The following is a 27,093-nucleotide window of genomic DNA, read 5'->3' as shown; positions in this document are numbered from 1 at the left end:
AACCCTAACACAATGGAGAGCGGCAGGTCAAGTGCTTTGGGGGCTCAGAGAAGGCGATATGGCCTCAAGCCCGAGGAGGAGGAAGTCAAGACAGTTTAAAGCCTGCAGCTGTCTTCAGAGCCCTTTTCTGGCAGTCACTGTACTCTGACCACCCCTGGTTTCTGGACCGAGGACGTCGCTTTGTTCCTCATGACCACACTTCTTCACACCTTGCTGTCCGCGCAGGGCCCCAGCTCATTCTCTTGGCCCAGGGCTCTCAGCTGATCCCCCAAGTTCTCTGATTAGAGTGTCACCTTGCCCGCCCGTCGGGTGTCCCAGGGATGGAGTCCAGATCCAGAACCACAACCCCCAGGGACCCAGGCCTACACCTCCCATGTGCGGGGATGTCAACAGGCACCCCATAAGAAACGGCTGCCTCTGCAGGACTTGTGTTGGTGCCTGCTGGAAGCTCCACCAGCCTGGCGTACAGCCCTGGTACCCAAAGCACAGGCCTCATCTCTGATCTCTCCATCCACAGGGCCTGGTGAGCCGCAGGTGCTCCAGAAAAGAGAAATGGATCATAGCAGGTCATCAACAACCTGGCACTGGGAGAGATGAAAGCAAACTGCAGTGGAACCAGATGATCTGAAACCTCAGCAGAAGGAGCAGGGCTGGAGGGTCAAATTTGCAAGGTCAAGTGCTTGAGCTTCTCCATTTCCATTGTGGTTAAACAGAAACTTTTCTATATTATACTGTATACTTCCCTGATGTTTTTTTGTTTTGCGGTACACGGGCCTCTCACTGTTGTGGCCTCTCCCGTTGCGGAGCACAGGCTCCAGACGCGCAGGCTCAGCGGCCACGGCTCACGGGCCTAGCCGCTCCGGGGCATGTGGGATCTTCCCAGACCGGGGCACGAACCCGTGTCCCCTGCATCGGCAGGCGGACTCTCAACCACTGAGCCACCAGGGAAGTCCTCCCTGATGTTTTTAAGGAGAATTTTGACCAATTTGGTGGCAGAAAAAAATAAAACTTCTGTATAGAGATCATAATCAGAATTAAATGTCAAATCAGGAAATCGTTTTATAAAATATATAACCGAGGGTACAATCTTTACGACACAAGAAGAAACAGATGCCCAATTTTTTTTAATGGCAAAAAACATGAAGGTGAAATTCTTATGGAAGAAATAGAAATGACTCATACATAGTAAAAAAAAAAGAAAAGAAAGAAAAGAAAATCAACCTCCCTAGTAATCAAAGAATGTGAAAATATTAAAGCAACTTTCAGACACAATTTTTCACCTACCAGAAGGTTTAAGGAACCAATGGGATGCCTTTTTAGCAAGTTGTAGGGAAAAAAGCAGCCATGTACTTCTGGTGGGACTGAAATTTGGTCAAGCTTCCTAGATGGCAGCCTTTGATGTATGTCAAACATCTTTTAAAAATATCTTTTGCTTTTGTCCCAGCAACGTTACACGGAAAGACATATGGGTGTGCACAAAAATTTATTTATAAAGCACATTCACTGCATCATGACTTATAATAGTGAAAGACAGGAAACCATCTAAAGGGCCAAGAGTGAATTAACTAAAAATAAAGAGCGAAACCATACAACAGGACATAATCATTAAACTAGGAAAACGTTTAGTGACATGAAAAAATGTTCACAGTAAATCCAGTGAAGAAAAGCATATTGCAAAACAGTGTGGTTTTGTGACGTTTGTGTAAAAAAAAAAACATCCCAACTTGTATCTATATAGAAAATCATCTGGAAAAGTGCACTCCAAGGTGTTAACGGAGGTTGTTTTTGAATAGGTGGAATTGTCTGATTTTTTCCTTTTTCTCTGTTTATATTATCTGACTTTTCTGCAATAATCATGTATTTTTATAAAGAAAAAAGATTATTTTGATGATAAAAACATATACACACATATAAAGACATATGCACACATATAAAGACATATGCACACATATAAAAACATATATAAACAAGACTGGGGAAAAAATATTTGCAGCAAAGACTCCAGTGCCTGGCTGCTGCTCTTTGGCTCGTGCTGGTTTAATATTTTTGGATTTTGCTTTTCTTTCCTTCAGAACACGCTAGACATCACTCCATTGTCTTCTCTCTCTCTTTTTTTTTTTTTTTTTTTTTTGCGGTACGCGGGCCTCTCACTGCTGTGGCCTCTCCTGTTGTGGAGCACAGGCTCCGGACGCGCAGGCTCAGCGGCCATGGCTCACGGGCCCAGCCGCTCCGCGGCACGTGGGATCTTCCCGGACCGGGGCACGAACCTGCGTCCCCTGCATCGGCAGGCAGACTCCCAACCACTGTGCCACCAGGGAAGCCCCATTGTCTTCTCTTAATGAGTCTGGGACACCTGACTTTTCCCCTGTAGGATTCTTCTGCCTGAATGTCTGAGAAGTCTTTGTTTATCCTCCAAGTTCAATATCTTAACCAGGATACAGCCTAATGTCAGTACTTACATATTTTTCTTCTGTGCCCTTTTGATCTACAGGTTTGTATTTTATTTCTGATGATTTCTCTCTCTGAGTGGTGTGTTCCCTGTTTCGTCTGTTGAGTCTCTAATTCAGAGACATCAATTATTTTATTCGATCATCTTTGTCCTTTATTGCTATATCTCCTCTAACCTATTTTACTCTTTGCCTTTTTCCTGTTTGTTTATCATGAATAATTTCAGTAATTCTTCCTTGTCAGTAATTTGATTTTTCAGTGGTGACTTCATTATTCCTTACTTCTAATGTATTAAGTCATCAAAATTGCTTTTTAAACTTAGTGTGTTTCCTTTGCTCTGAAATCTTTTAAAACCTCGTTCTATTATTTCACATCATCACACTTTTGAGGTTTTGCCTTACTGAATTAATAGTCTTATTAAGTTCTATTATCCAAAATGTTCATAGGTAGTTCCTGGAATATGTTTTCATCCAGGACAGGCCCTTCATCTATTTTTTTTTCCTGCTATGTTCCCTTTCTTTCCTTTGTTGTTGTTGTTTGCTATCACGAGTTTGCATGATGGCTGCACTGTTCAAGTTTAATGAGTGCAGCTCTGTGTGAATCTGTTTACTCTGAATACCAGGGGAATTTTCCTTTACACCCTTTTCACATTATCTGGGTCTCACTGTCCTGTAGGCTACAGTGCAGTGATGGATTTTACTAAACTCTCCACTCTCCTATAGTCTGGGGATACAGAGATGGGGAAGGGGCCAGTCATGGGTAGGGAGCATGGCCAGTAGCTTTCTCTTGGAAGTCAGGGCTCTGCTCCCTCTTCTGGGATGCCACTACACATCATAAATCAGGGTCCACTCCATCCAGCCAAGGCTGTATCACACTTCCGTGGTTCTTGGCTTCCTGCACAGTTGCAATCCTTGGCAACTCCTAATCTCCCCCAAGGTTTGAAGGTGACATTTAGGGCCTTCCAAACTCAAGGGATCTTTTCACAGTGTTACCTACTCTTGTCTTCTCTGCTAGAGATGCTGTTTCTCTCTAAATTGAAGAGTATTAGTAAAAATGCTGAATTTTATCCAACCTTTTTCTTTTCTTGGAGCAAGAGTTTGGGACTCAGGAGCTGCACTACATTAGAATTTTCCGGTTCTTTACACAGTCATGGCTTTTCTAGACACAAAGGTAATTCCTCGTTTGGTTACTATTTATCTTTATTTACTGTTATTTCGCTTTTTTAATTTTTGTGTGTTTACTGATTTGTTTATTTCCTTAGGAATTGGGCAAGATGTATCTCCTTCTACCTTCTTCAGCTAGAAGTCCCTCCCTGCCTTCCTAAGCAAAATATCATATATTGAACATAACCTTTTCGATGATTAGGGACGTCACTGAGATCAAAATCAGGGGAATGTTCCTTAGATGTGTCTGCAACTCCAGGGGTTAATGGGAGGGCGGTAGAGGAGTGAGGATCCTATGACAGGACCCAATCCTTGATACTGGTAGTTTCTCGTTCCTTTTCCTCTGTCTCAGAAAGGTAAGATTAGCCTATAAAGCCAATGCCCCTCTGACCAGTGGGAAAAAGTGTACTTCCCGTAAAACCAAGTTCATTGAAAAAGTCAAGAGGAAGAAACCTCATTCCAAGGGGTTTTCCCATCATTTTCACTCTTTTGCGGTACGCGGGCCTCTCACTGTTGTGGCCTCTCCTGTTGCGGAGCACAGACTCCAGACGCGCAGGCCCAGCGGCCATGGCTCACGGGCCCAGCTGCTCCGCGGCATGTGGGATCTTCCCGGACCGGGGCACGAACCCGCGTCCCCTGCATCGGCAGGCGGACTCTCAACCACTGCGCCACCAGGGAAGCCCCCATCTTCACTCTTGCTTGCAGGTCCTTTGATGAGTCACTGCTATTGAGGAACGATCAGTGCTCTGATCTTACTAAGTCAAATGACCAAAGCACCACCCAGTCAGCTTTCCTGCCGAAGCACAAGCAGGTGTGTCTCAGCATTTTGAGATTCTAGGACGGAGGCTCTACCAGTTAAGGTTTCTTGGTTGTGAGCAACAGAGAACCACTCTGGTAACTTAAGCAGAAAAAGAATTCACATAGAATTATGGGGTAGCCCACATATTCAAAGAAAGACTGAGTACCCAGACCCAGAAAAGAAGACCAAGGCAGCTCCAGGGACCTGAGAGGGAGGACACAGAGGATGGGCCCTTCTCGGCGTTGCTGTTGAAATAAACCAGCACCAGCCAGTCCCAGTGTCACTCTACTCAAGACTTAAGGTCACGGAGAGAGGGTCTGCTTGGTCCATCACTTGACTGAGCAAGAGAAGAGTACCTGGGAAGATAGTTCTCCAAAGCAACACCAGGTTTCTGCTAAAAAAGAAGGGCACCTTGGGCTCCCCTGGTGGCGCAGTGGTTGAGACTCCGCCTGCCGATGCAGGGGATGCGGGTTCGTGCCCCGGTCCGGGAAGATCCCACATGCCGTGGAGCGGCTGGGCCCGTGAGCCATGGCCACTGAGCCTGCGCGTCCGGAGCCTGTGCTCCGCAACGGGAGAGGCCACAACAGTGAGAGGCCCGCATACCGCAAGAAGAAAAAAAAAAAGAGGGCCCCTGGATGACAGGGCAGGCAGAATCCTCAGCTGTTTATAAACTCAGTATCAGAAGATGATGATTCTCCTGGTGCAACACCACCAGGCCATTTTCCCTTAGAAACACAGGTGACTTTAATGAAATCACACACACACACACACACACACACACGTACACACACGCACACACACACCAATAAAACTGCACTCTTAGTATGATATTATGTGATGGGTCAACTTTTCTCAGAAAATTCTAAATTTAATAAAATTTGATCGTCTGAATAACACACTCTGCAGCTTAGGTTAAAGCAGGAAGCGACTCTGAAGGGAGAGAGAAGTTTAAAACCCACTAACCTTGCCTTTATAAGGGAAAATGCAAAACCACCCTTTAGCATCAGAGTAGCTTGCCCATGTGAAGATAAGCCAATAATTCTGTAGAGGAAAGAACCAGTCAGAGGCAAAACAGGTGGTCCATCAGCCTTGCTACTCAAAGTGTGGTCTGCAGACCCAGGAGCATCTGTACCACCTGGGAGCTTATTAAAAATGCAGAATCCCAGGCCCCACCACAGACCTACTGAGTCAGAATCTGCATTTTAACAAGACCCTCAGGTGACCTGTGCAAACGTGAACGTTTGAGAAGCACAGACTGAGTACAAAAACTCTTAAGTCAAACTGCCTGGGTTAGCGCGTAGTTTATGTGGGAAAACTCTTCAGAGAAGCAGCTCAGCTAATGAATACAGATCAGAAAGACAGGATTAGAAGTCAACGTGTTGCTATCCCCTATGATACAACGGACCTTAACAGCATTCGTCGAAGGCCGCTGAGATGAAAGAGGGACGGGAGCTGTGTCATGAAGTGACCAGGCTGACACCACCTGAACCCACAGAACAATCACATCATTAAAAACGGAATCACCAGACAGCCCGTGTGATAGAGAGGAGGAGAGGTACCCATGGAGGGTTCTTTCCAGAAAATTAAACCTGAATGGAATCCCACTTCTCACTCCCAGTTTAAAGGAAATATAAGGGACAGAGGAACATGTTAAATGATACCACCAAGATATAAACAGCAAAATCCAGACCATTTTACCAGTAAATGGTAAAAGTGGGCCACAGTTACAGGTTACAAGACAAAAGTTACAGGTTACAAGACAAAGAGCATCAACCAGATACAGTATGTGGTGGTCGCACCCTGATTCAAACGCACTAACTGCCAGCGGGCCTTCTGGAGGCAACGGGGAAAACTGAACTTGGATCAAGTATTGGATGATATAAAGGAATATTTGGGGGGGGTTATAGTACTACAGTCATACAAAAAGGAAAAGAAGTCCTTATCTATTACATACAGTCACTAAAGTATTTACCAGTGGAATGATGTGATACCCAGGAATGAAATATTCCAGGAAACAGCAACAAATGCGGGGAAGAAAGATAAAACCGGGTGGCAGAATGTTGACCATCGTCGAAGTGGATGAGGAACACAGAGGTATTCGTTGTGCAATTCTCTCTACGTTTGTATGTGTCTGAAATTTTCTGAAATAAAAACTTTAAAAAAACAAATAAACAAACGTACCTGTCTGGGCTCATATCTTGGCTCCAACACTTCCTGGCTGTGTGAGCGAGGGAAAGTTACTGAACCTCTCTGGGCCTCAATGTCCCCATTTATAAAATAACAATAATGACAGCGCCTGCCTCATAGGCTTGCTGTGAGGATTCAGGAGGCAATATATAGCACATAGTCAGCACTCAATAAACATCCACCATTGATTCCATATTTATGTATTAGCTCAGGTCCTGCACAGCGACAGACTAAGATAAGGCAATAAAATAAAAGCCCTGAGTCAATAAAATCTTTTAAAGACAAAGGTCTTTATGGGAACATTAGCAAATACACAGCAACTATCAGCTTGTCCTGATGCTGCCTGAAAGCAGAGGGACTTTAACTCACCATCCACTGTCAACAAGAAGATAATAAGCACCGTCTCCACATGCCAATTCCAAGTAATTGTAAAACTCTTCTGGTCCTTGCTCCACGCTCAGAAATTAGGTGACTGCAGAATCCACAGAATGCTTCTAGAAGGTCCTCTCGTGCTATTTTTCTCTATTGAGCTCTCATAGCTGCGACGTCTCCGTTTTTAAAGTCAAAATGGTCCTTTCTAGAGAACGGTCACCGCCACGCAACCCCTGACACGTGGCTCTAGCTAAACGTGCCCCCGAGCCAGCTGGAGGCCTTGGTACACCGCAGACTGCTTACAGACACAGTCCTGAGGCCCTGTCTTCCGGTGGCTACACCGAGGCTTTAAATGGCTGCATCCGTTAAAGGAGCCTCCATTTCTGCAACTGTCAAACGGGCATAAAAACATCTACCTGACGAGGTCCTCCGAGGATTAAGTGAGTCGACAGGCCTGTGAAGCACTCGCTCCCGGGAAGATGCTTGGTGACAGCTAGTTCCTTCTCAGGGGTGATTTCTCCCGATCCTCAGCCTTTCCCAACCTTCCTCTCTTGCTCTGAGAAGAAACCCCTCATTTCGCCCCCCCCATCGGCCTTCACTCTGGTGCCTCCTTTTCTATTTCCCACCGACCAAGGAGGCACCTTCAGGATCAGCATCTCCCCGCAGCGCCTCCGCTCGGCCATCTCCCTGCATCCAAACACACTCCCGACTGCCCGGCAGCCCCTGGCCCTGGCGCGTCTGTCCTGAGTCTGAAGAACAGGAGCTTTGAAAGATGCTTCAAAGCGGTTCTTTTCACCACGGACCACTCGCCCCCGACTCACACTTTAAAATTTCCAGTGCAGTCCAGTCACACCTCACCCTACGAGATGTGTCTGAAATTTATGAAACCCAAATGGGGACACACATTGGACTCCTTTGCCAAGAACATTCTTACTCCCTTTGAAAGAAAGGGAAAGAACAAAATATATGATTTCTGGTTCTCCAGCCCATATCCTAGAGGAGACTGTTGCCCCATAAATTACGAGTAGACACTGAGGTCCAAGGCCTGGCGGCTGCCAGTGGTACCAAGGGTGGGGTGACAGGGAACGGGTACCAGCTCTGCTGGGCCAGGGCAAGTGCAGCACTCTTGTCTCACCTTCTCTCAGGATTGGGGTGCACATTCTCTTCTGTTTTTAGAATATTCCAGATGCCTCAGTGCACTCATAGTCTCTGCAACGTGTCCACCCTCCAGTAGACACTAGAGCGCCAGCTGGAGGACCAGGTGGCGTGGGCTCTGGTCTGGGTGGCCCGAGGAGGGGAGCTGGACCCTGTCCCTGCCCCCTGCAGCACGGTGCAGTCCAGGTGGCAGTAATACGACACCCAAAGTCACACAAACAGTCGCCATATGAGTGAGAGCAGAGACCAAGGAGGGTAAGAGAAGCCCAGACTCCCGCGGTCCCAGTACATCCCCTGAAGCTCTGCGCTTGACCCCTCACCAATGGGCTGATGGCTGTGCCCATGGGCAAGAGAGCTGGCCTCAGGCTCAGAGCAGCAGACTGAACAGACCACAAGGGCACCTTCTGTGCCAGGTCACCGGCCATTAGCACAGCAAGGCCACAGCCCCTTCTCTTGTCAGCCAGGCTGGTCTCTGCTGCCAGGACTCCCTCTCCAAATGTCATCAAGGAATGAGGCTTTCGTACCAAAAGAACGGTGGAGAAACCCTGTTAGGAATTTTCTAGAAGCTCCCATGAAGGCCTAGCCAGCACACACACAGACTAAACAAGGGATTAAACATGGAGGGCCTTGCACCCCAGGAGTGGTCAGAGGACCAGCAGCCCCCCTTTACCCGGGAGCTTGCTAGAAAGGCAGGGTCCCAGGCTCCACCCCAGCTTTGCCGAATCGACCTCTACATCTTGACAAGGTTGGTTTGTAAATGCCTTAAAGTTCAAAGTAACACCAGTTTACGACGCTTGTTGGGTTTCAGCTAAACCATCCAAGATTGCAATCAGCTCCTGGTACGACATCGTGTGAGCAGTTGGCATCATCCTCAAAGCCACTTGGGAGTAGGATGTGGGGCGGGTACGCTGCAGAGGAAGCTGTCTCTGGTTTGAACCTTGTTAACTGTGGACCCCAAACTGGCACGCAGAGCCAGCTCCTCTTCGTTTCCGGGGCTGACAAGGAGGTACAAACGCTGTGGTTCACGTCCAAGCAGCCACAGGCGGTGATGCGTAACTCGGTACAAGACAGGCGCACGGTTCCCATTTCAAACCAATGCAGGGAAACTGGGAAATTTACCCAGCAGATGAGACAAGCCAGTCACATTTTTGTACTGCCTTTTCCAATGCACTAAATTATAATATTAATAATTATCGCTATTATTATTATAGTATTCACAGCTACAGTCAGTGAACACTTACCATGAGCCAGAAACTTCATGCAATGAACTCGTGGAATTGCCCCAGGAACTCTTGTTCGTGAACTCATGACCCCAAGATGGTCCAGTGAATAGAACCTGAGGAAGGTTCTAGTGAACATTGAAGAGTTCCACATGGCAGGAGGAGGGAAAAACAACCTGGACCCAAAGCTGGACACTAACCGTGGAACAGGGGAACGAACAGATTAGAACCTCAAATGTGAAAGGCAGGAGGGGCTCGGGGCCCAGGCCTCTCTTCCTCTGCACAGGGAGGGGAGCAAAGTCCAGAGAGGAAAGGTCTCCCCCAAGTTGCCGGTGAAATGTGCAGCCGGGCTGGGAGGAGAGCTGCCTCCTGGCTCCATCGCTGGTGTCGTCCCCGCACTGGCCTCTCAGGTCCAGTTTCCTTTGGGTTCACTGGGTGGCACGTGGTAAAGTGGGATCTCCCCCCACTCCTGACCCTCACTTTGCCTCCTCGGGGACTTCTCAGTGTCCCTGAGGGAAGCGACCATTCGGCGGGCTCCTTCAGACGGAAGTGAGCTTTAACCAGACCGAGGCGAAGAGCCATCTCTCAGGGCACCTGGTCCGAAGGCATCTGCATGGAGTGTGAGGTCCCAGGAAAGTGCAACTTCTTCACGCAACCTCTTTAAAATGCCGCTAGATAGGATAAGCAGAATGTGGTGACCCATACAAAGGAACGTTATTCAGTCATAGAAAGGAATGAAGTACTGACACCTGCTACACCAGGGAGCCTTGGAAACATTACACTAAGTGAAAGAAGCCAGACGGCAAAGACCACAAATTAAATGACCCTATTAATGCAACACACCCAGAACAGGTAAATCCAGAGGTGGAAAGCAGATTACCAGTCGTCTGGGGCCAGGGGAGGGGGAGTAGCGACGGACTGCTCATGGGCGTGGAGTCTTCTTTTGGGATGAAAAAATATTTTGGAACTTATATAGCACGACATTGTGAACGTATTGAATGCCATTGAAAACTACGTTCGTTCAGAAAGCATCTGGGGTGCCAGTTCTGGGCCACGCACTCTTGTAGGCGCTGCAGAAACAGAACAAGATGGACAGAAAGACCTTCCCCCGTGGAACTTCTGATCCCAGGGCTGAGCAGTTGATACGTATGAACACGTGGCTTCATCACTCTGCACTCTCCCACACACACCTTCACTGGCAAACATGCAGGAGGAACCACTCTATGCTAATTAAAGAAGTCAGGGCTCTGCTGGGAGGAGCACGGGGTGTTTACATGGAGTCACCCAATCCACCTGCCCACCTCGCTGAAATGCCACTCTTTTGAGACCAGCAGTGTCCCTCAGGTTATGTCACTTAAAATGCAGAGGCTCATGAAACTAGGAGCCGTGGCCTTGGTGTGAACTAGTTCATCAGACTATTGATTAACCCAGGAAAGCAGAAAGGTGCTGGTAGGTAAGAAGCAGGTACATACGAGGTACGCAGAAGAGCGGCAGCCCAGGACGTGGGGTCTGGGCCAGAGTATAATGTCCATCCCTATCCTGGGCTCAAAGAGGCAGAACACCTGCTGGGTCCCTAGGAAAGCCAGGACGCTCCGCCTGGAGAGGAGTGGGGCACACAAAGCCACGGGGCATCTTCCTGCAGCCGCAGGATCATGGCAAGGAAGAGCCTTGATGATGCCAACGTGACATGAGAGGGAGAAGACATTAAGTCACTGTCCCCAGTGGCCGCATCAGCCCACATGAGCTCAGATCAACCAGATAACTGGTTCGGTAAACAAGTCCTTGGGCCACGCACCAAGCCATCCATCTACTCAGCAGGGTTCTGAGGGCCTTGGGACACAGGACAGGTACATTTTGATGAGGGGAGAGAGGAAAAGAAGACAAGATGGGGACTAATCTGAAGACAAGGGGTGCAGGGTGCTAGGTTGGGGGCACCAGCCAGAGAGGAGCTAGTGTGAGGGCTCGGGGCTCTTGGGGGGAAGGCCTGGGGGAGGGGAGCAGTAGACACCTCTGCACAGGCTGGAAGCGTGCAAGTAACAGGAGTGGAAGGGAAGTGAGAGAAGACGGCAGGAGAGAAGGAGAGAAGGAGGAGGGAGGGAGGGAGAAAGAACTGAAGGACGATGGGACAGAAGCACAGAGAAGCAGATATGCTGCCCACGGACCCAGGAGCAGCCTGTGCCAGCCCAGTGCTGTCTGGCTCTGTCCTCGGCCTCCCCCCACCCACCCCACAGCCCATCAATGCCTCGTCTGTGATTCAGGTACAAGCCCCAGCCCCTCCTCTGCTGCCACCAGGGAGCTCAGAGGCCTTGTATCATCTGGTACCCCAAGCAGCAGGACGCAGGGTGAAGAGGGAGCCTCTCCCACTGGCACCAGAAACGGCAAACAACTGACTTATCACTGCCCCTTTGTGTGGGAACAATGCAGTCCCCAAGAGCCCCGGAGACCAGAGAGGAAGTCTCCGGACAATGACCTCCCTTCCCCCATTTCCTAGTCTGCGTGGAAATGTGGAGGTGGAAGTGATCTAGCGCTGTGAGGTCTCAGTGGCTCAGTGACCCGGGGAGCCAGGTTCTTACTGCACGCACATGCTCACCTCCTCTGAAACCCTGCTGCCCGCCCGCCTCCTTACCCCGCATCTGCCCCATTTCCCAGCCCCGCCAACGGATTTCCTCCACAGTCCCCTCATCTCCACGTCCCCGTCTGCGGTCCTGGCTGAACCTTCTTCGTCCCCCGTCTGGACTCTTCCTTGACTCCCCAACTGTGCATTGTGGTCCCTCTAGCTCCTTCATCTTCCTCTACCTGCGGCCAACGGGGAAGGAGGCGGGGGGGGGGGTGGTCTTTCTAACAATGCACGTGAGCGTCAGTCAGGTGGGGCTGCCCAGACAAGCCGCATAGACCTGGGCTTAAACGACAGACGTGGATTCACTCACTGTCTGGAGGCTGAAGTCCAAGGTCACGGCATCGGCAGGTTTGGTCTCTCCTGCGCTGCAGATGGCGCCTTCTCTCGGTGTCCTCTGAGCTTATCCTTGGTGTCCCTTCCTCTTCTTTTTTTTTTTTTTTTTTTTTTTGCGGTACGCGGACCTCTCACTGTTGTGGCCTCTCCCGTTGCGGAGCACAGGCGCCAGACGCGCAGGCTCAGCGGCCATGGCTCACGGGCCCAGCCGCTCCGCGGCATGTGGGATCTTCCCGGACCGGGGCACGAACCCGTGTCCCCTGCATCGGCAGGCGGACTCCCAACCACTGCGCCACCAGGGAAGCCCCCCCTTCCTCTTCTTATGGGGACACCAGTCCTGTTGGACTAGGGTCCCACCCTTATGGCCTCATTTAATCGTAATTACCTTTCTAAAGGGCCCATCTTTAAATACAGTCCACTGAGGGTAAGGGCTTCAACATAGGGATTTGGGGGAGACAGTTCAGTCATAACAACATCTCTCTGCATCACCAGTGTCCCCCATCACCTCCCAAAGTTTCTGAGCGTGGCCTACAGAGTTTTCCCCACACCACAGCGCTTATGGGCACCTCAGCTTTACCTCCTGTTGTGTTTTTCTCAGAACTTATCACTGTTGGACACTATAGTATATACTTGTTTGTTTGTTTTCTGACTCTACTGAGATGCAACCTCATTGGAAACGGAGAATTTATCTCTTTCAGCACAGAATTCCCAGTCCCTGGAACAGGGCCTCGCACTTACCAGGTACTCAATAAATATTTGTGGAAGGCAGGAAGGAACCTTCCCCTTGCATTTTGCTCTCCTTACCCCCTTAAAACTCTGAGCTCCACCCATGCTGTTCCCTGGGTCTACAACACACTTCCAACCCCTCCTTTGTCTGGACAAGTGTAATTTATTCTCCAGCGTTCAGCTCCATGGATTGCTGTCTCTGCAGTCCCTGTGTGGACTCAGTACCTTGGTACAGGACATAGGATGCGCCATGCTGTACTGAAATTCTCTGCTTGTGTCCAACTGGACTGGAAACTCGTCATGGGCTGTGTCTTTTCCATCTCATTATACCCAGTACCTAGCACAGAGTCTGGCTCTCCAAAGCAATACAAATCTTTTCTGATGAGTATTAAATGTAGACGTCATGCCTCATCTGCTCCAAAACCTTTATCCTCTCATCTATTTGTTTCCCAACAAATTATTATTTAGCACCTACTACAGAGTGTCTACTCCTGGGGTCCCTGAATTCAGGGAGTCTGAATGTAGACTAGAAAAAAACTGAAATCTTTAATTTTACTAACCTATAGGTAATATTCAGTATTTTCATCAATGATGAATGGTAAAACATAGTAGTATTAGACGTTAGTCACCAATAGAAAGCTCAGATAGTTTCACGTCAGATTATAATTGTTGCGGACATTGTAAAATAGCATTTACCTTCATCATCACCTTGAAATGTAGTTATTACACCCATACAGAATTTCATTATTTAGTATATTAATAAAGAAGTATATATGTTATTATACTATACATTTTTAATACTGTAATAACTACTTCAATTATATTTTAATATTCTTATTCTTGGTTGTTTGGCCACGCAGCTTGCGGGATCTTAGTTCCCCGACCAGGGATTGAACCAGGGCCACCGCAGTGAAAGTGGGAGTCCTAACCACTGAACCGCCAGGGAACTTCCAATATTCTTGGTTTTCTTTGCAATCTTACGTGTTTTATTTATTTTGTTTTTAAAGATTTAATTTTATTTATTTTTGGCTGCGTTGGGTCTTCGTTGCTGCGCACGGGCTTTCTCTAGTTGCGGCGAGCGGGGGCTACTCTTCCTCACGATGCGTGGGCTTCTCATTGCAGTGGCTTCTCTTGTTGCGGAGCACGGGCTCTAGGCACTCGGGCTTCAGTAGTTGGGGCTCGTGGGCTCTAGAGCACGGGCTCAGTAGTTGTGGCCCACAGGCTTAGTTCCTCCGCAGCATGTGGGATCTTCCCGGACCAGGGATTGAACCCGTGTCCCCTGCATTGGCAGGCGGATTCTTATCCACTGCACCACCAGGGAAGTCCCTTACATGCTTTATTTTATGCTTTTAAAAACATTGTTCTGAGAAGTTCACCAGATGGCCCGAGGAGCCCTGAACTGCCTGGGGTTCGGCCCACCTCTAGGATGTGGGTCTCTGACAATGAACAAGAGCAAATGAACCCCCCACAGAACTACACTCCAGGGAGCGAGACAGAATGATCACAAATGAATAAATAATATAATTTCACCTCGTGACAACTACTGTGCAGAAAATAACTTCTTCGTGGAGGAGGGACTCTCGGTGGTGGAATCAGGAAGGGCTCTTGCGGGTCAGGATATTTGAACAGAGACCTGACTGAAAATGTGAACAGTACAAAGAGCTGGGGGAAGAATGATCCAGGCACAGAGGTAAGAGCAAATGCAAAGGCCCTGAGGTAGGCTTGAAAGGGGCATGTTGCTGTCTGGCTGGAGGAGGCCGGGGGTGGGGGGATAGACGTGGAGAAAGGGGGTTCACTGGGCCAGTCCCACAGGACTCTGCAGGCTGGGTAAGGAGCTGGGGAGATGGAAGTCAGGGCCGGTGAAGGAGCCACTGTATTTGTGCAGCCAAGAAACAATGAAGCCTTGGACCAGCACGAGAGCCAGAGAGGGGATGAAAAGTGGTTGGATTTGGAATATCTTTTGAAAACAGAGATGACAGGACTTTTGATGGACTGTGGGAGGGTGAGCAGGGTGGGGAGGGCTGAAAGAGAGGAATTTAGGCTACTTCCAGGTTTGGGGCCTCAGCAACTGGGTGGATGACAGTACCAAGACGGAGAAGCCGGGGTGAGGAGCAAGTGGGGGCAGGGTGGGCCCCTGGAGCCGTGCTCCTGAGTGCACCCGGAATAAAAATCCAAACCCTGTCACTTCGCTTTAAATTCCCCACGACCTGAGCCCAACCCACACGCCCATCCTCATCCTGACCTGCTCTTAAGGCAGATACTCTGCCACAGCCGACTCTGTCTGCTTGCTGTGCCCCTCGCAAGCGCTCCCTGTGTCCCCCCACTCTCGTCCTGACTGCCCCGTCCTCCAGCTCCCACGTGAAGACCCAGATCCCAGCAATCACTCCCTCCTCTGAAACCCTGCGCTCTCTAGGTCCCCTTGTTTGACACTGGGCGGGTCCTGCCTGCTTCGCTGGTTGCGTTTCTTCCAGCCTCTCTCCAAGTGGTGTCAGTCCATGGGTGGGGGACAGGGGGGCAGACTCTCCCTGTCCTGGTTCCCCCACGAGGCACTGTCAGAAAGCATTCCAGGGCTAGTCTCGATGTGTCCACATTTAATCTCCGAGTGTCCTTGGTTCTGCCAACAGCCGGAGCCATTGGTTTTGAAATCTTTGCTTGAGATTTAATAACTTGAACAGTCAGTTTAAAACGACTAATTGAATTATTATGAAATGTGACATTTTAAAATATCTGTGAATTTCTGGAATTCTTTTAAGGATGTTCCAGAGCCATTTTCATCAGAAAACTTACCACTGAGGTCCCCTCGTGGCACAGATGGATGCCAAACCAACATAAAGTTGGTTGGAATTTCTTAACTCGTTTTCAGGTCACACTGACGAGACAAAATAGGGGAGTTTCCTTCTAAAGCCGCGCTTGCACGTCTACGGCTCCCTCGAGGTAAGGAGCGGGATGGATGGGTCTCCGCGTCTCTAGAGCTGTTGGTTTCATTTCTTCACCTCAACCACAGCACACTAGCCAGCAGTTAGGTCCGTGTAGCAGTGTGTAATCACAAGTGTGTCTCAGGTTCCTGTAAACAATGCAACAAGCTTTGCGTTCTCTGCATGGGTGTTTCCAATCGCCAGCCACAATGCAACAAGCTTTGCGTTCTCTGCATGGGTGTTTCCAATCGCCAGCCACAATGCAACAATCTTTGCGTTCTCTGCATGGGTATTTCCAATCGCCAGCCACAATGCAACAAGCTTTGAGTTCTCTGCATGGATATTTCCAATCGCCAGCCACAATGCAACAAGCTTTGCGTTCTCTGCATGGATGTTTCCAATCGCCAGCCACAATGCAACAAGCTTTGCGTTCTCTGCATGGGTGTTTCCAATCACCAGCCGGCTTAGAAATGTGCAGCTTGCTCTCAACAACCCACTACTATTTTCAGGGTAACATACAACCCTAAGAATTAGAATACCTTCAAGGGAACCTGTAAGTTCAAAAATACATTCCGTCTATATAATAAAAACTCTCTTCCATCCCAAGTGTCCACCAAGCTTGGAGTGTGCACACACAAATTCAGCATGGAAATCAAGGATGAAGGATGGGATAATGTCACAGCAGCTCCACAATCGTGGTAAGCTGAGGGATGCTCTCACCTGGTGATTTGAATTTGTCTTTGATGGAGGGGGAGGGCTATTCTAATGAGAAATGATCCCAGGAACATGACAGAGGCCAAGCTTCTGACTTAACATGGCAGTTCTGATTGGCTTTCAAACTCTCTGCTTCTGTAAAGGGAAATCAGCACAGGCTTCCAGGGAAGATGGAATCCAGTTCGAATCCCAGCTAAGGCAGGAAGCCACTTTTTGACTTGGGCACGTTCATTACCTCCCTGACCCTCCGTTTCCTCATCTGTGAAGAGATAATACTTTGAGGGCCGGTATGAGGAAAAGGGAGAGGAAGAAACGGTTCTGGCATTCCGAGAACCATGAAGTTGCTCAGTAAATGGTAGCTATTAATAATATGAAGCAAGACCCAGACAGTCATTGGTAGACGTTCAACACTCCAGGGCCCCATCCGAAGAGGGGAAGGCAGGGTCTCCATTAGGGCAGCCAAGGAAATAAGCATACCGGGAGCTATTGCCAACGAGAGGCACCGGGTCAATCTTTTTTGCCACTCGCTTCTGGAATCATTTCGCAGGTCCCCATGTTCGCAGCTGTGAAGTGACCTGCCAGCGCCCCCGGGCCTGTCCCGCCCGCCGAGCAGCGCTGGGGGCTGGGGTGAAGCGGAGGGAAGTGCGCATGCGGGGAGAGAGAGGCATTGATGAATGTGAAGGCGACCAAGGAAGAGTTTGCAGGCCGGATAGATTTTTGCAGACTATTGATTTTGGAAGCCCATTTGCAGAATTCATTTGACGGCTGGTCCAGGAGCGCGGCGCCTGGAAGAATGAAGCAGAATGCTTGCTAATGTCTTCTGTGGCTCTGGGGCCATCGGGCCGTGCCAGCCCCTGCTCCATCCACCACGGGGCTGGCTCGGTCCACACCTCCGCTCCTCCAGGCCTCCGGGGGACCTAAGCGGGGCAGCGGATTCCCTGCCAGCGTTACGGAAAGAGGAGGGTGTGATCAGACCAGGGAGGCGGCTGAGGCCAATTACACATATTATAAGCTAGTCTTGATTCTATTCTTTTTACCTGCACTTTTTTCTCGGCAGAAAAATGCATTTCTTAATATCAAGAGGTAGAGAGCACAGTAAGCCTGATAAACCTTAGGAACATTTTAGCGCTCCAAAACAGGTGTCAGTCATGGTACCCACACCAGCAGCTTTCAGTTAGAAAAATGACTCCCCTGGCCATTCATGCTACGGTCACCCAAAATCTAGACCCAAATTCCTACAATCTGCTGTATGGGAGAGGCAGATTCGAACGAAAGGCAGCTAGAGTCACTAGATCCATTCCAGGTTTTACCTGTAGACATCGTGTCAGTTATAACATCTGACTTGCCATCCTTAAAGAGGCATCTTTTTTTTTTCTTTTCTTTTTTTTTTGTTAACCAGACCGAGGGTTGAACTTCAACTCAGCCACTTACTCTCTGCTTGATCTTGAGCAATGAAACCTCTCTATGGCTTGCTGTCACCATCTGGGAATGTCACCTACTTCATAGGATTGCTGTAAAGTTTATATCATTGATTCTAAGGTACATCATTACTGAACCATCAGTGAACTAAGGAAAAACACTGTCATTTAGACCATGACACAATGCTTTCCCATCACTTAGGACAGGGGCTGGCAACCTCTCAACCTGCCATCTATGTTTGTATGGCCCATGAGCTAAGAATGGCTTTTATATTTGTAAATGGTTCTAAAAAAACAACAGTTTTTTGAAATTCAGATTTCAGTATCCATAAATAAATATTATAGGATATTGATACCTATGTAGGAACACAGTTTGCCCATTCGTTTACATTTCGTCTGTGGCAGCTTTTGTGTTACAATGGCAGAACAGTTGTGACAGAGACTGTCTGGCCCACAAAGCCTAAAATATTTACTGTCTGGCCCTTTCCTGAAAAATGTTGCCCATCCCTGGCTTAGAATATTTATTTTATACTTATTAAGAGAACCCTCTTAGACTTATATGGACAGAGAATTTTTAAAATCGCGTACCACTCTATTGCGTTTTTGATGAAATGAGAAATTTAAGAGAGTTGAATTGGCCAAAAAAGCCCTGACCCTCCTCATTCAGAGTCCTATTCTTCTCAATTATCTTTTAAATCAAGAGTTGTCCATCCATGTTTCTGCACACAGCATTACCCTCTGTGCCTGCTGGGGACACAGCATCTCTTAGAGTCCTCATTCCGGTAGAAGGCAGCTTTTCCTGAAAGACTGCTCGTCGTTATCTCTGGGATTTCTGTCTAAGCCGCTGACCCTGCAAGGAGTGATATTCACGCACCTCCAGCTGGCTCTGTGACTGACAGCTGGGATCGAATCATGGCGATTTTTTTCATGTTAAAATGTGCATGTGTTGGGGGAATGTGCACATTCAAATCCATGGAATACAAGGCTTTGCCACATTTCCTGGCCTGGAGGAATATTCAACACACAAGAGGCTCCCCTGTCCCTGTGTCATCCCATCCTCACCACCTTTGTGTCCCTGTCCACAAAGAAAAGTTGATAAAATTCCTTGGTTGCAAGCAACAGAAACCAGCTCCACTTGATTTATGGGATTATCTGGAAGGATGGAGTTGCTAACAGAACTGAAGGAAAGACTGAAGATTCATATCTTGGAAAAGACCAGAACCAGGTCAGCTCTGGGGATTTAAGTTCGGAGAACGAGCAGATCTTGACTTCATGACGTCACTTGAGCCCATCTGTTCAGGCCTGATTCAGGTCAGAGAGAAGCAAAGCAGGCTTGAGGAGAGACCTAGACTCGGAGCTGCGATTGGGAAGGAGAGAAGGATGACACATGTGGATGAATGGTCTTCTTGACGCTCCTTGACCTCTCCCTGAGGGTGCTGGTGAGGAAGCCCACGGAGGCTTGCAGAGCCATTCCTGATGCCCTTTGCACAGTGAGGAGAAGCCTCACTAAGGAGATTCAAATGATGACCACAGGCAGGCTGGCTGCCTTCCATGCCTGTCTAGAGCAGAGCAGGAAATAACATGGGCTAAATAACTTGGCTAGAGAAGTGATCAACTGTCAATAAATATGACCGTGGGCATCCAGTATTATGGGGCTCCACGCAGGGCCCTCAGGGGAGCAAAGAAACTCTCTTCCTGGAAGCAGCTCGCACCTAGGCAAGATGGCAAGGTGTCCTTCTGGACCTGGCTTGGGGTCCCTCCTCTGTGAAGCTGTCCCTGCCCCCCAGCTTGGTTAGAGGGTCCTCTGCTCTGAAGGCACTTTGTACTTCCCCTACTTTTCACATTGTAGCACTTCTGTTGGTTGACCTGGCTCCCTCACCATATTAGGGTTCTCCAGAGAAACAATAAGATGTGTGTGTCCGTGTGTGTGTGTGTGTGTGTGTGTGTGTGTGTGTGTGGAGAGAGAGAGAGTTTTATTTTAAGGAATTGGTTCACACAACTATAGAAACTGGCAAGTCTAAAATCTGCACAGTGGGCCCTCAGCCTGGAGACCCAGGATGAGCCAACATTGCAATTCAAATCTGAAGGCCGTCTGCTGGCAGAATCCCTCTTGCACTGGGGAGCTCAATCATTGTTCTATTCAGGCCTTCAACTGATTGGATGAGACCAACTTATGTTGTGGAGGGCAATCTGCTTTACACAAAGTCCATCAATCTAAATGTAAATCTCATTTTAAAAAAAATCACTCTCATAGAAACATCTAGAATAATGTTTGACCACATACCTGGGCGCTGTGGCCCAACCAAATGAACACATTACATTAAGCATCACTCTAATCATGTTGTGGGGACTCTTCTCTGAGAGTGGGAACCAGGAAAACTTGCACTTTGTTGCTCTGGTAATTACGAGCCAACCCCACGTTTGCTGAAAATAATGAACGAGGAAAAGTATGTGCTGCAGACCAGGGGTTCAGACGTCTGCTTCTGGGTGTCAAAACAGGGAACAGTTCCTGGGGGAAGACCTTCCAGAAATTTTCACAGGGGAGGAGGGCCGGACCTGGACTTTGAAGGAGCCTTGGGGTTTGGAGGAGTAGAAAGCGTCCATCCCAGCTGGAGGGGAGGCATGTCCTCAACAGCTATTTATTGGGTGCCTGCTGCGTGTGGGTGCTGTGCGTGCAGAGGGGAGGCTCTTGGGCAGAGTGGTGAGAGGTACGGGCACTGTGGAGGTCAGTGTCCAGAAGGTCTTGGTGGAGGCTGGAAAAAGTCCCCCGTCTTTATAAACGGAATCCTGTCCAAGGCTCTAAAAGGTCTGTTTGGTTATCCTGGCCCTGGCTTTTCACAAGCTGAGGCTGGCCAGGTGGGTCTCCAGGAGCTGGTCACATCGACTCTCTGCATGGTTCCTGCCCTTAGACTCGACTTACAGGCCTGGAGGAGGAGAGGTCGGATGCCCACTGGCACCGCAGCCTCGGAGAAAGCAAAGGTGAAGGATCAGTTCCCAAAACGGGGGGCGCCCTGGGCAAGGAGGTGCTGCGGGGAGACCCGGCGGGCAGCCAGCCCGCTTGGTGGTACGAAGCAGCCGGCAGTTTCCGTGGGGAGAGCCAAGTGTGGAAGCAGCCCTCCAAGTGTCTCCTCCAACTGTTTGGGCAGCCAGGGATCGTGGTACCAGGGGCAACACGGACAGCGTGACCCAGAGGAGTATGGAATCAACACTGGGCCGGGGGGGCCTGGCCTCAGGTCAGCAACAACACTGGTGGAAGTGATAGCAGGAAGAGAGCCCTGGGTTCCAGTGGGCAGAGGGAAAACCCACATCCGCTGGGCCCACGCGCTGTGCGGCTTGTGCGGGCGGAGACGGGGGGCTCCAGCTCCCCTTCCTGAGAACGGCACCATCTCTGTAGCCCTTCCAGGCCTGCTGTGAATCAGGGAGCACAGTTACGAATCACTAGCTCTCCAGGGGAAAACTTACTTTCAAGGGAAAAGTGGTTTTATCGTACAAAATGCTACACCTGCTGGTCCAATTCAAATGAGAAGTGACTTTTTTCAGTAACAGGTAACATTAAAACTCTCCTCCTCCTCTGAAGGCCGTGCTAGTAGAGGTCTTTCTGCAAGGCAGAGGCAATCCAAACTCATGGGACACACGGCCACCCATGTGTGCAGCGTCTTGGTTCTGGGAAGCCCCACAGAGACAAGCTCAGCAGGGGAATGGGGGAGGGGCTTTATAATCCACACCCTCTAGAAAGTCACAGAACTCTTCTCTTTGGCCTCAAAATGTCACTCCAGCCAACACTTAACTAAATCCCTACTCTGCCCAAGCCATTGTGCCGTTTTGTTTTTAAACTTTTAATTTTGAAATGATTTCAAGCTTACAATTGATAGAAAGTTCCAAGAATGCAGAGAGCCGCCATATACCCTTTCCCCACCTTCATCGGTTTTTAACATTTTGTTCTCATTTTGTTATCAGTGTCTTTTTGTTTTCTCTGAACAACTTGAGAAAGGTCGCAGGCATCAGTCCCTCTACCCCTTGTACTGCCACTTGTACTTTCTAAGAACAAGGATATTCTCTTAGGCGACCACAGCACTGTTCTCAAATTCAGGAATTTAGCTTTGATATCATACCTTTAATCTACAGTCCATGGTCCAATTTTGTCCATTGTTCCAATTACGTCTCTTACAGCACTTTTTCCTCTAGCTCAGAATCCAGTCCAGAATCATGCACTACATTTAGTTGTCACGTGTGCTCAGGAACTTACAATGCAGCCACAGACAGGGCGTGGGGTCCTATCCCTAACATTTACAGGACCTGGGCAAGACACTGAAGGAGACCCACATCGCATAGGTCTAAATATTTAAAGGTTATTCTTTTTTTTCTTCTTTTTCTTTTTCTTTTTGGCCCCGCTGGCTCGGCATGTGGGGATCTTAGTTCCCTGACCAGGGATCAAAACCACGCCCCCTGCAGTGGAAGCACTGAGTCTTAACCACTGGACCTCCAGGGAAGTCCCTAAATGTTATTCTTGTAAAAGTCGGTAATTAAAATATGTTCTCTCTTCCTTCCTTGACAAATAGAACTTCAGAGCAACTGGGAGGTCCGTGTTCCCGTGCAGAATTCTCGGACACCTTGGGGCTCTGTGCTGGAATTGATGACTTGGGAAGAGAAGACTCCTGTCTCTGGTCTGTAGCCTGTGCCATCCTGACTCTATCCCACACTGTTAAGAGCCTTGCGGGCACACGGGAGGTCAGCCCAGCCTGCACGTCCAAGTTCCATTCAGACCCCACAAATGCTGCCATTGGACCACGGGCTCAGGGATGCACACATCAGTGACACGATCCCCTCTCGGGAGGGTCCACACAGGGAAGAGGCCTCCTCATGTCCATTTGGGACTGGCTACCTGTGGCATGACCGAAAAGAGGGGGAGGAGGCACGGGCTCCAGGTGGGCTTGTCCCCCTGGTCCCAGAGACTCCTCCCCCCTGTGGAGGGGGGCATGGTTGAAGGAGGGAGGGTCAGAGCAGGGCCCTGAAACGGGGGCCCTGGAACAGGGATCCCTCTTGCCTGGGTTTAAGGGTGGTACTGAAAATATGGTCCCTGTTCAAGAGCTTTGAGTCTAACGGAGAAGATACACGGATCATCTTGATCCCGTAAGGTCAGTGCTCAGGTGGAGGTGAGTCCCACGCTGTTAGCACTTGCTCAGGGCTCTCTTTTCCCTCTAACCTGGCAGCCTTTACTTACTGCTGTCTTATGGCAGCAACTTTGTCATTTGAGTATAAATACTTGTGTATGTATCATTGCCAACCTGGACTTGTCTGGATGGCAAGAACCATGCTTTTTTTCCTCTGCATTTCTCAGCACTTAGTACATGATGGTCACAGAGTAGGTCCTTAGAAAACGAGGACTGGATGTATGAACAAGTGCACAGCTGCTTTGCTGGAGGGATGGATAAATGGATGGGTGGATGGGTGGATGGGTAGGGGGTGGATGGATGGATAGATGGATGGATCGGTTGGTTTACAGATAAGTGGATGACTTCACAGGTGGATGGGTGGGTGGATGGGCGGGTGGATAGGTAGGTGGGTGGATAGGTGTCTGAATGAATGGCTGTATGTTTTTATGGACAGACGGATGTGTAGATGGATGGATGGATGGATGAATGGATGCGTGGATGTGTGGATGGATGGATGACGGACGAACGGTCAACCTCTGATCTTTCTTGAACAGCACATCAAGGTGACAAGTACTGTCGGTCCTAGGAGGAGTCCTGAGGTGGTTATGGGACCGGCCAGAGTCATCGGAGGATGTCAGCAGCAGAGCTGGAGAGAGAACCTAATGGTCTTGACTCCTAGAATCACCACCTTTGCCATGAGATGGAGAAAGCCTGCCACTCCCCTCTGGACTTGTACAGAGCCTCTTGCCAGAGTTACTGGATGTCCCCCCGGCTGCCGTACTACGACAAGCCTATCCCTTTTGTTCAGCCGAAGCACCCACTTCCTCTGGGATCATTTCTGATCACCCCACCCCTTCCTGGACACCCACAGCAGCATTTAGGTGTGTCACATTGCCTTTCTGAACTTCCACTTAACAGACACGACCTTGTCACCTTTATTCCCTCTACCTACCTGCACCCTATGTCTTATATCCTAGATTCAACAGGGAGGGCCTGTGTTGTCGGTCCCTGTAGCACCTCCCAGGAACCAATCTCGTGCCCTGGGCAGAGCTGCACCTCAGTAAATCTTTGACGATTGAGCTGCAGAACCAGTCATGTTGAAGCACTTTATAATGCCATGAAATTGGGTCATCTACAGTCAATCTCTCCAAGTTTTCATGTGAGACCACTTGCTACATGCCTAAGAATTACAGCACTTAAAAAAAAAATTTATTCCTCATTACACATCCCCGCCATCTCAGCTTTCAGCAGAAACTTAGAGCATAAAAGCCAATATACCACATGCTCCCAAACAATTCACAGATTCGAAACAGCAACAAAGGCTGGGAACTGGCCACATGCAAGGGGGAAAAAAAAAAAAAAAGATGGCAAAGAAGATTAATTGCCTTTGGAAATAAAAGATAATCACTGAGAGCACAATGATAGTACGTGCCAGTGGGAAAGCATTTGCAGAAATACTATACTAGTCGTCGCAGAGAGCTGGGCTGAAGCCCCCAGTGTGACATCAAAGGGCCAAGTCATGTGGCTGGTGACTGGGATGCTGGGGGAAGGCCTCATAATAGTCTTGTTCTTGCCAGCTCTGCACATCAAAATGTGCCCACCACGGTTGCCCCTGGGGAGGTTGGCAAATAGCCAGGTGACTCTCACCTGGAGAACCGCTCAGTTTACAGAGTTTCTTAAGGGTTGGGGAGGGCCGTAGGGCCTGGGCGGGGAGGGGTGGCCAGTGGCTTAGCATTCCACCTGCAGAGAGAGCAAGAGAAAGCAAAGGAGAGTGAGAGAGAAAGTGAACGCACTCCACACTCTCCCGGATCTCTCCCCGATCTCTGAGCCAGGTGCACTCCCACACTTCCCCTCCTGCAGGGACAGGCAGCCAGCTCTCCAAAGAGCAACCAAGACAGGAAACACAGCAGGTCCACAGCTGGGTGTTGGAAAGCTGGCCCACAGGAGGCTGAAGGTGGGAGGAAATTTGTTTTGGGTATGGGACCCAGATGGGGCGGGGTGGTGGGAGGAGCAGGGAGTGAGGCAAGATAAGAAGGTGCTGTGATTTAACTGGAAAGGGAGGGAGGGGCTGTTTGGGGCTAAGAGTGTTAGATCTCTCAGCTCGCAGCTACAGAAGCCACCTTTCCTTCTTCCAGGACGGCGGCGTGCATGTGCTCTCCAGGCCAGCTCCGCACAGGGACATCATGATTCTATTCGTTTCTGGCCTATAACTGCCCCATCCAATACAGCAGCCGCTAGCTGCACGCGGCTCCTGAGCCCCTGAAATGTGGCTCATCCAAACGGAGATGAACCGTACGCGAGAAATACACACCAGATTCTGAAGAGCTAATATAAAAGAAGTACAATACCTCATTAATAATTTTGTATTGATTATATATTAAAATAATACAATTTGTTGAGGCTTCCCTGGTGGCGCAGTGGTTGAGAGTCCGCCTGCCGATGCAGGGGACACGGGTTCGTGCCCCGGTCCGGGAAGATCCCACATGCCGCGGAGCGGCTGGGCCCGTGAGCCGTGGCCGCTGAGCCTGCGCGTCCGGAGCCTGTGCTCCGCAGCGGGACAGGCCACAACAGTGAGAGGCCCGTGTACCGCAAAAAAAAGATACAATTTGCATGCATGAATTAAATAAAAGGTATAAACATTAATTTCACTGTTTCTTTTTACTTTCTTATACATGGTTACTAAAAACTGGAAATTACATATGTGGCTCCTACAGTTCCACTGGTCTGTACTGGTCTACAGCCTGTTCACCACCTCTATCCCCAAGTTTCAATCGTTCTGTTCAACTCAATAAATACCTGAGGTGCAGGATACCACTGAGAATAAAAAGATGCTCTCAGAACGTGCCTGCATTTAGAATCGCCTGTCAAGCTCTTAAAAACCCCCCTCTTGGCATTACGCTGAGTGAAGTTATTCAGATAGAGAAAGACAAACCCTGTAGGATATCACTTGTGTGCGGAATCTAAATATACAACCAACCAGTGAATAAAACAAAAAAGAAGCAGACTCACAGATACAGGGAACGAACTAGTGGTTACCGGTGGGGAGAGGGAAGGGGGGGGAGGGGCAGCACAAGGGGCGGGGAGTGAAAGGTACAGACTACTACGTATAAAATAAGTAAGCTACAAGGATATGTTGTCCAACACGGGGAACACAGCCAGTATTTTATAATAACTATAAACGGAGTGCAACCTTTAAAAATTGTGAATCACTACATTGTACACCTGTAACTTATATAATATTGTACCTCAGCTGTACTTCAATTAAAAAAAATGAAGTTTAAAACAGCTGCCCCCCCCACCCCCCCACCCCCCGGCTGCGCGGAAACCAATTATGTCAGAATCTCTGGGCTGGGACCCCAGGCATCAGTGTTCTTTTAAAGCGCCCTGGGGGTTCCAATGTGCAGTCAGATTGAGAACCAGGGGCTTATTTTATATGGCCATTGCCCTTTGGGGGTCAATATTAAGTGGGACAGAGGGATCTGAAGCGCTAGTGTGGAAAGCTGCCTGGGATAATTAGTCAGTGCAGGACTCGCCAGGGCCGTGGAGGAGAGGGGAGGGGTGGAGAGCACAGCTGCAGAGGTCGGGGCAGAGTGGGACACGGAGAGATGACCTTGACTTGGGGGCTCGGAGGTTGAGGTGGACCGAGGGCGTGGGCGGGTTTTCAGGCAGAGAAGATGCCGCGGCCAAATGCCAGGGCGGTCGAGGACCCAAGGACGGGAGAAGCGCGGGAAGGGCGGAGAATTGCCGGGCCGTCAGGAGCTCTGGGAGGAGGTGAGGATGAAAGTTGGAGAGGCCCAGGATTCAGGAGCGGGGAGCCCAGGAGAGGCTCCAGGTGGGCGAGGCGCGGGCTTGAACCGTGATTTAAGTGACAGG

This window comes from Globicephala melas, chromosome 16 (genome assembly GCF_963455315.2).
Source record: "Globicephala melas chromosome 16, mGloMel1.2, whole genome shotgun sequence".
Lineage (NCBI taxonomy): Eukaryota > Metazoa > Chordata > Mammalia > Artiodactyla > Delphinidae > Globicephala > Globicephala melas.
This window is presented reverse-complemented; position numbering follows the sequence as displayed.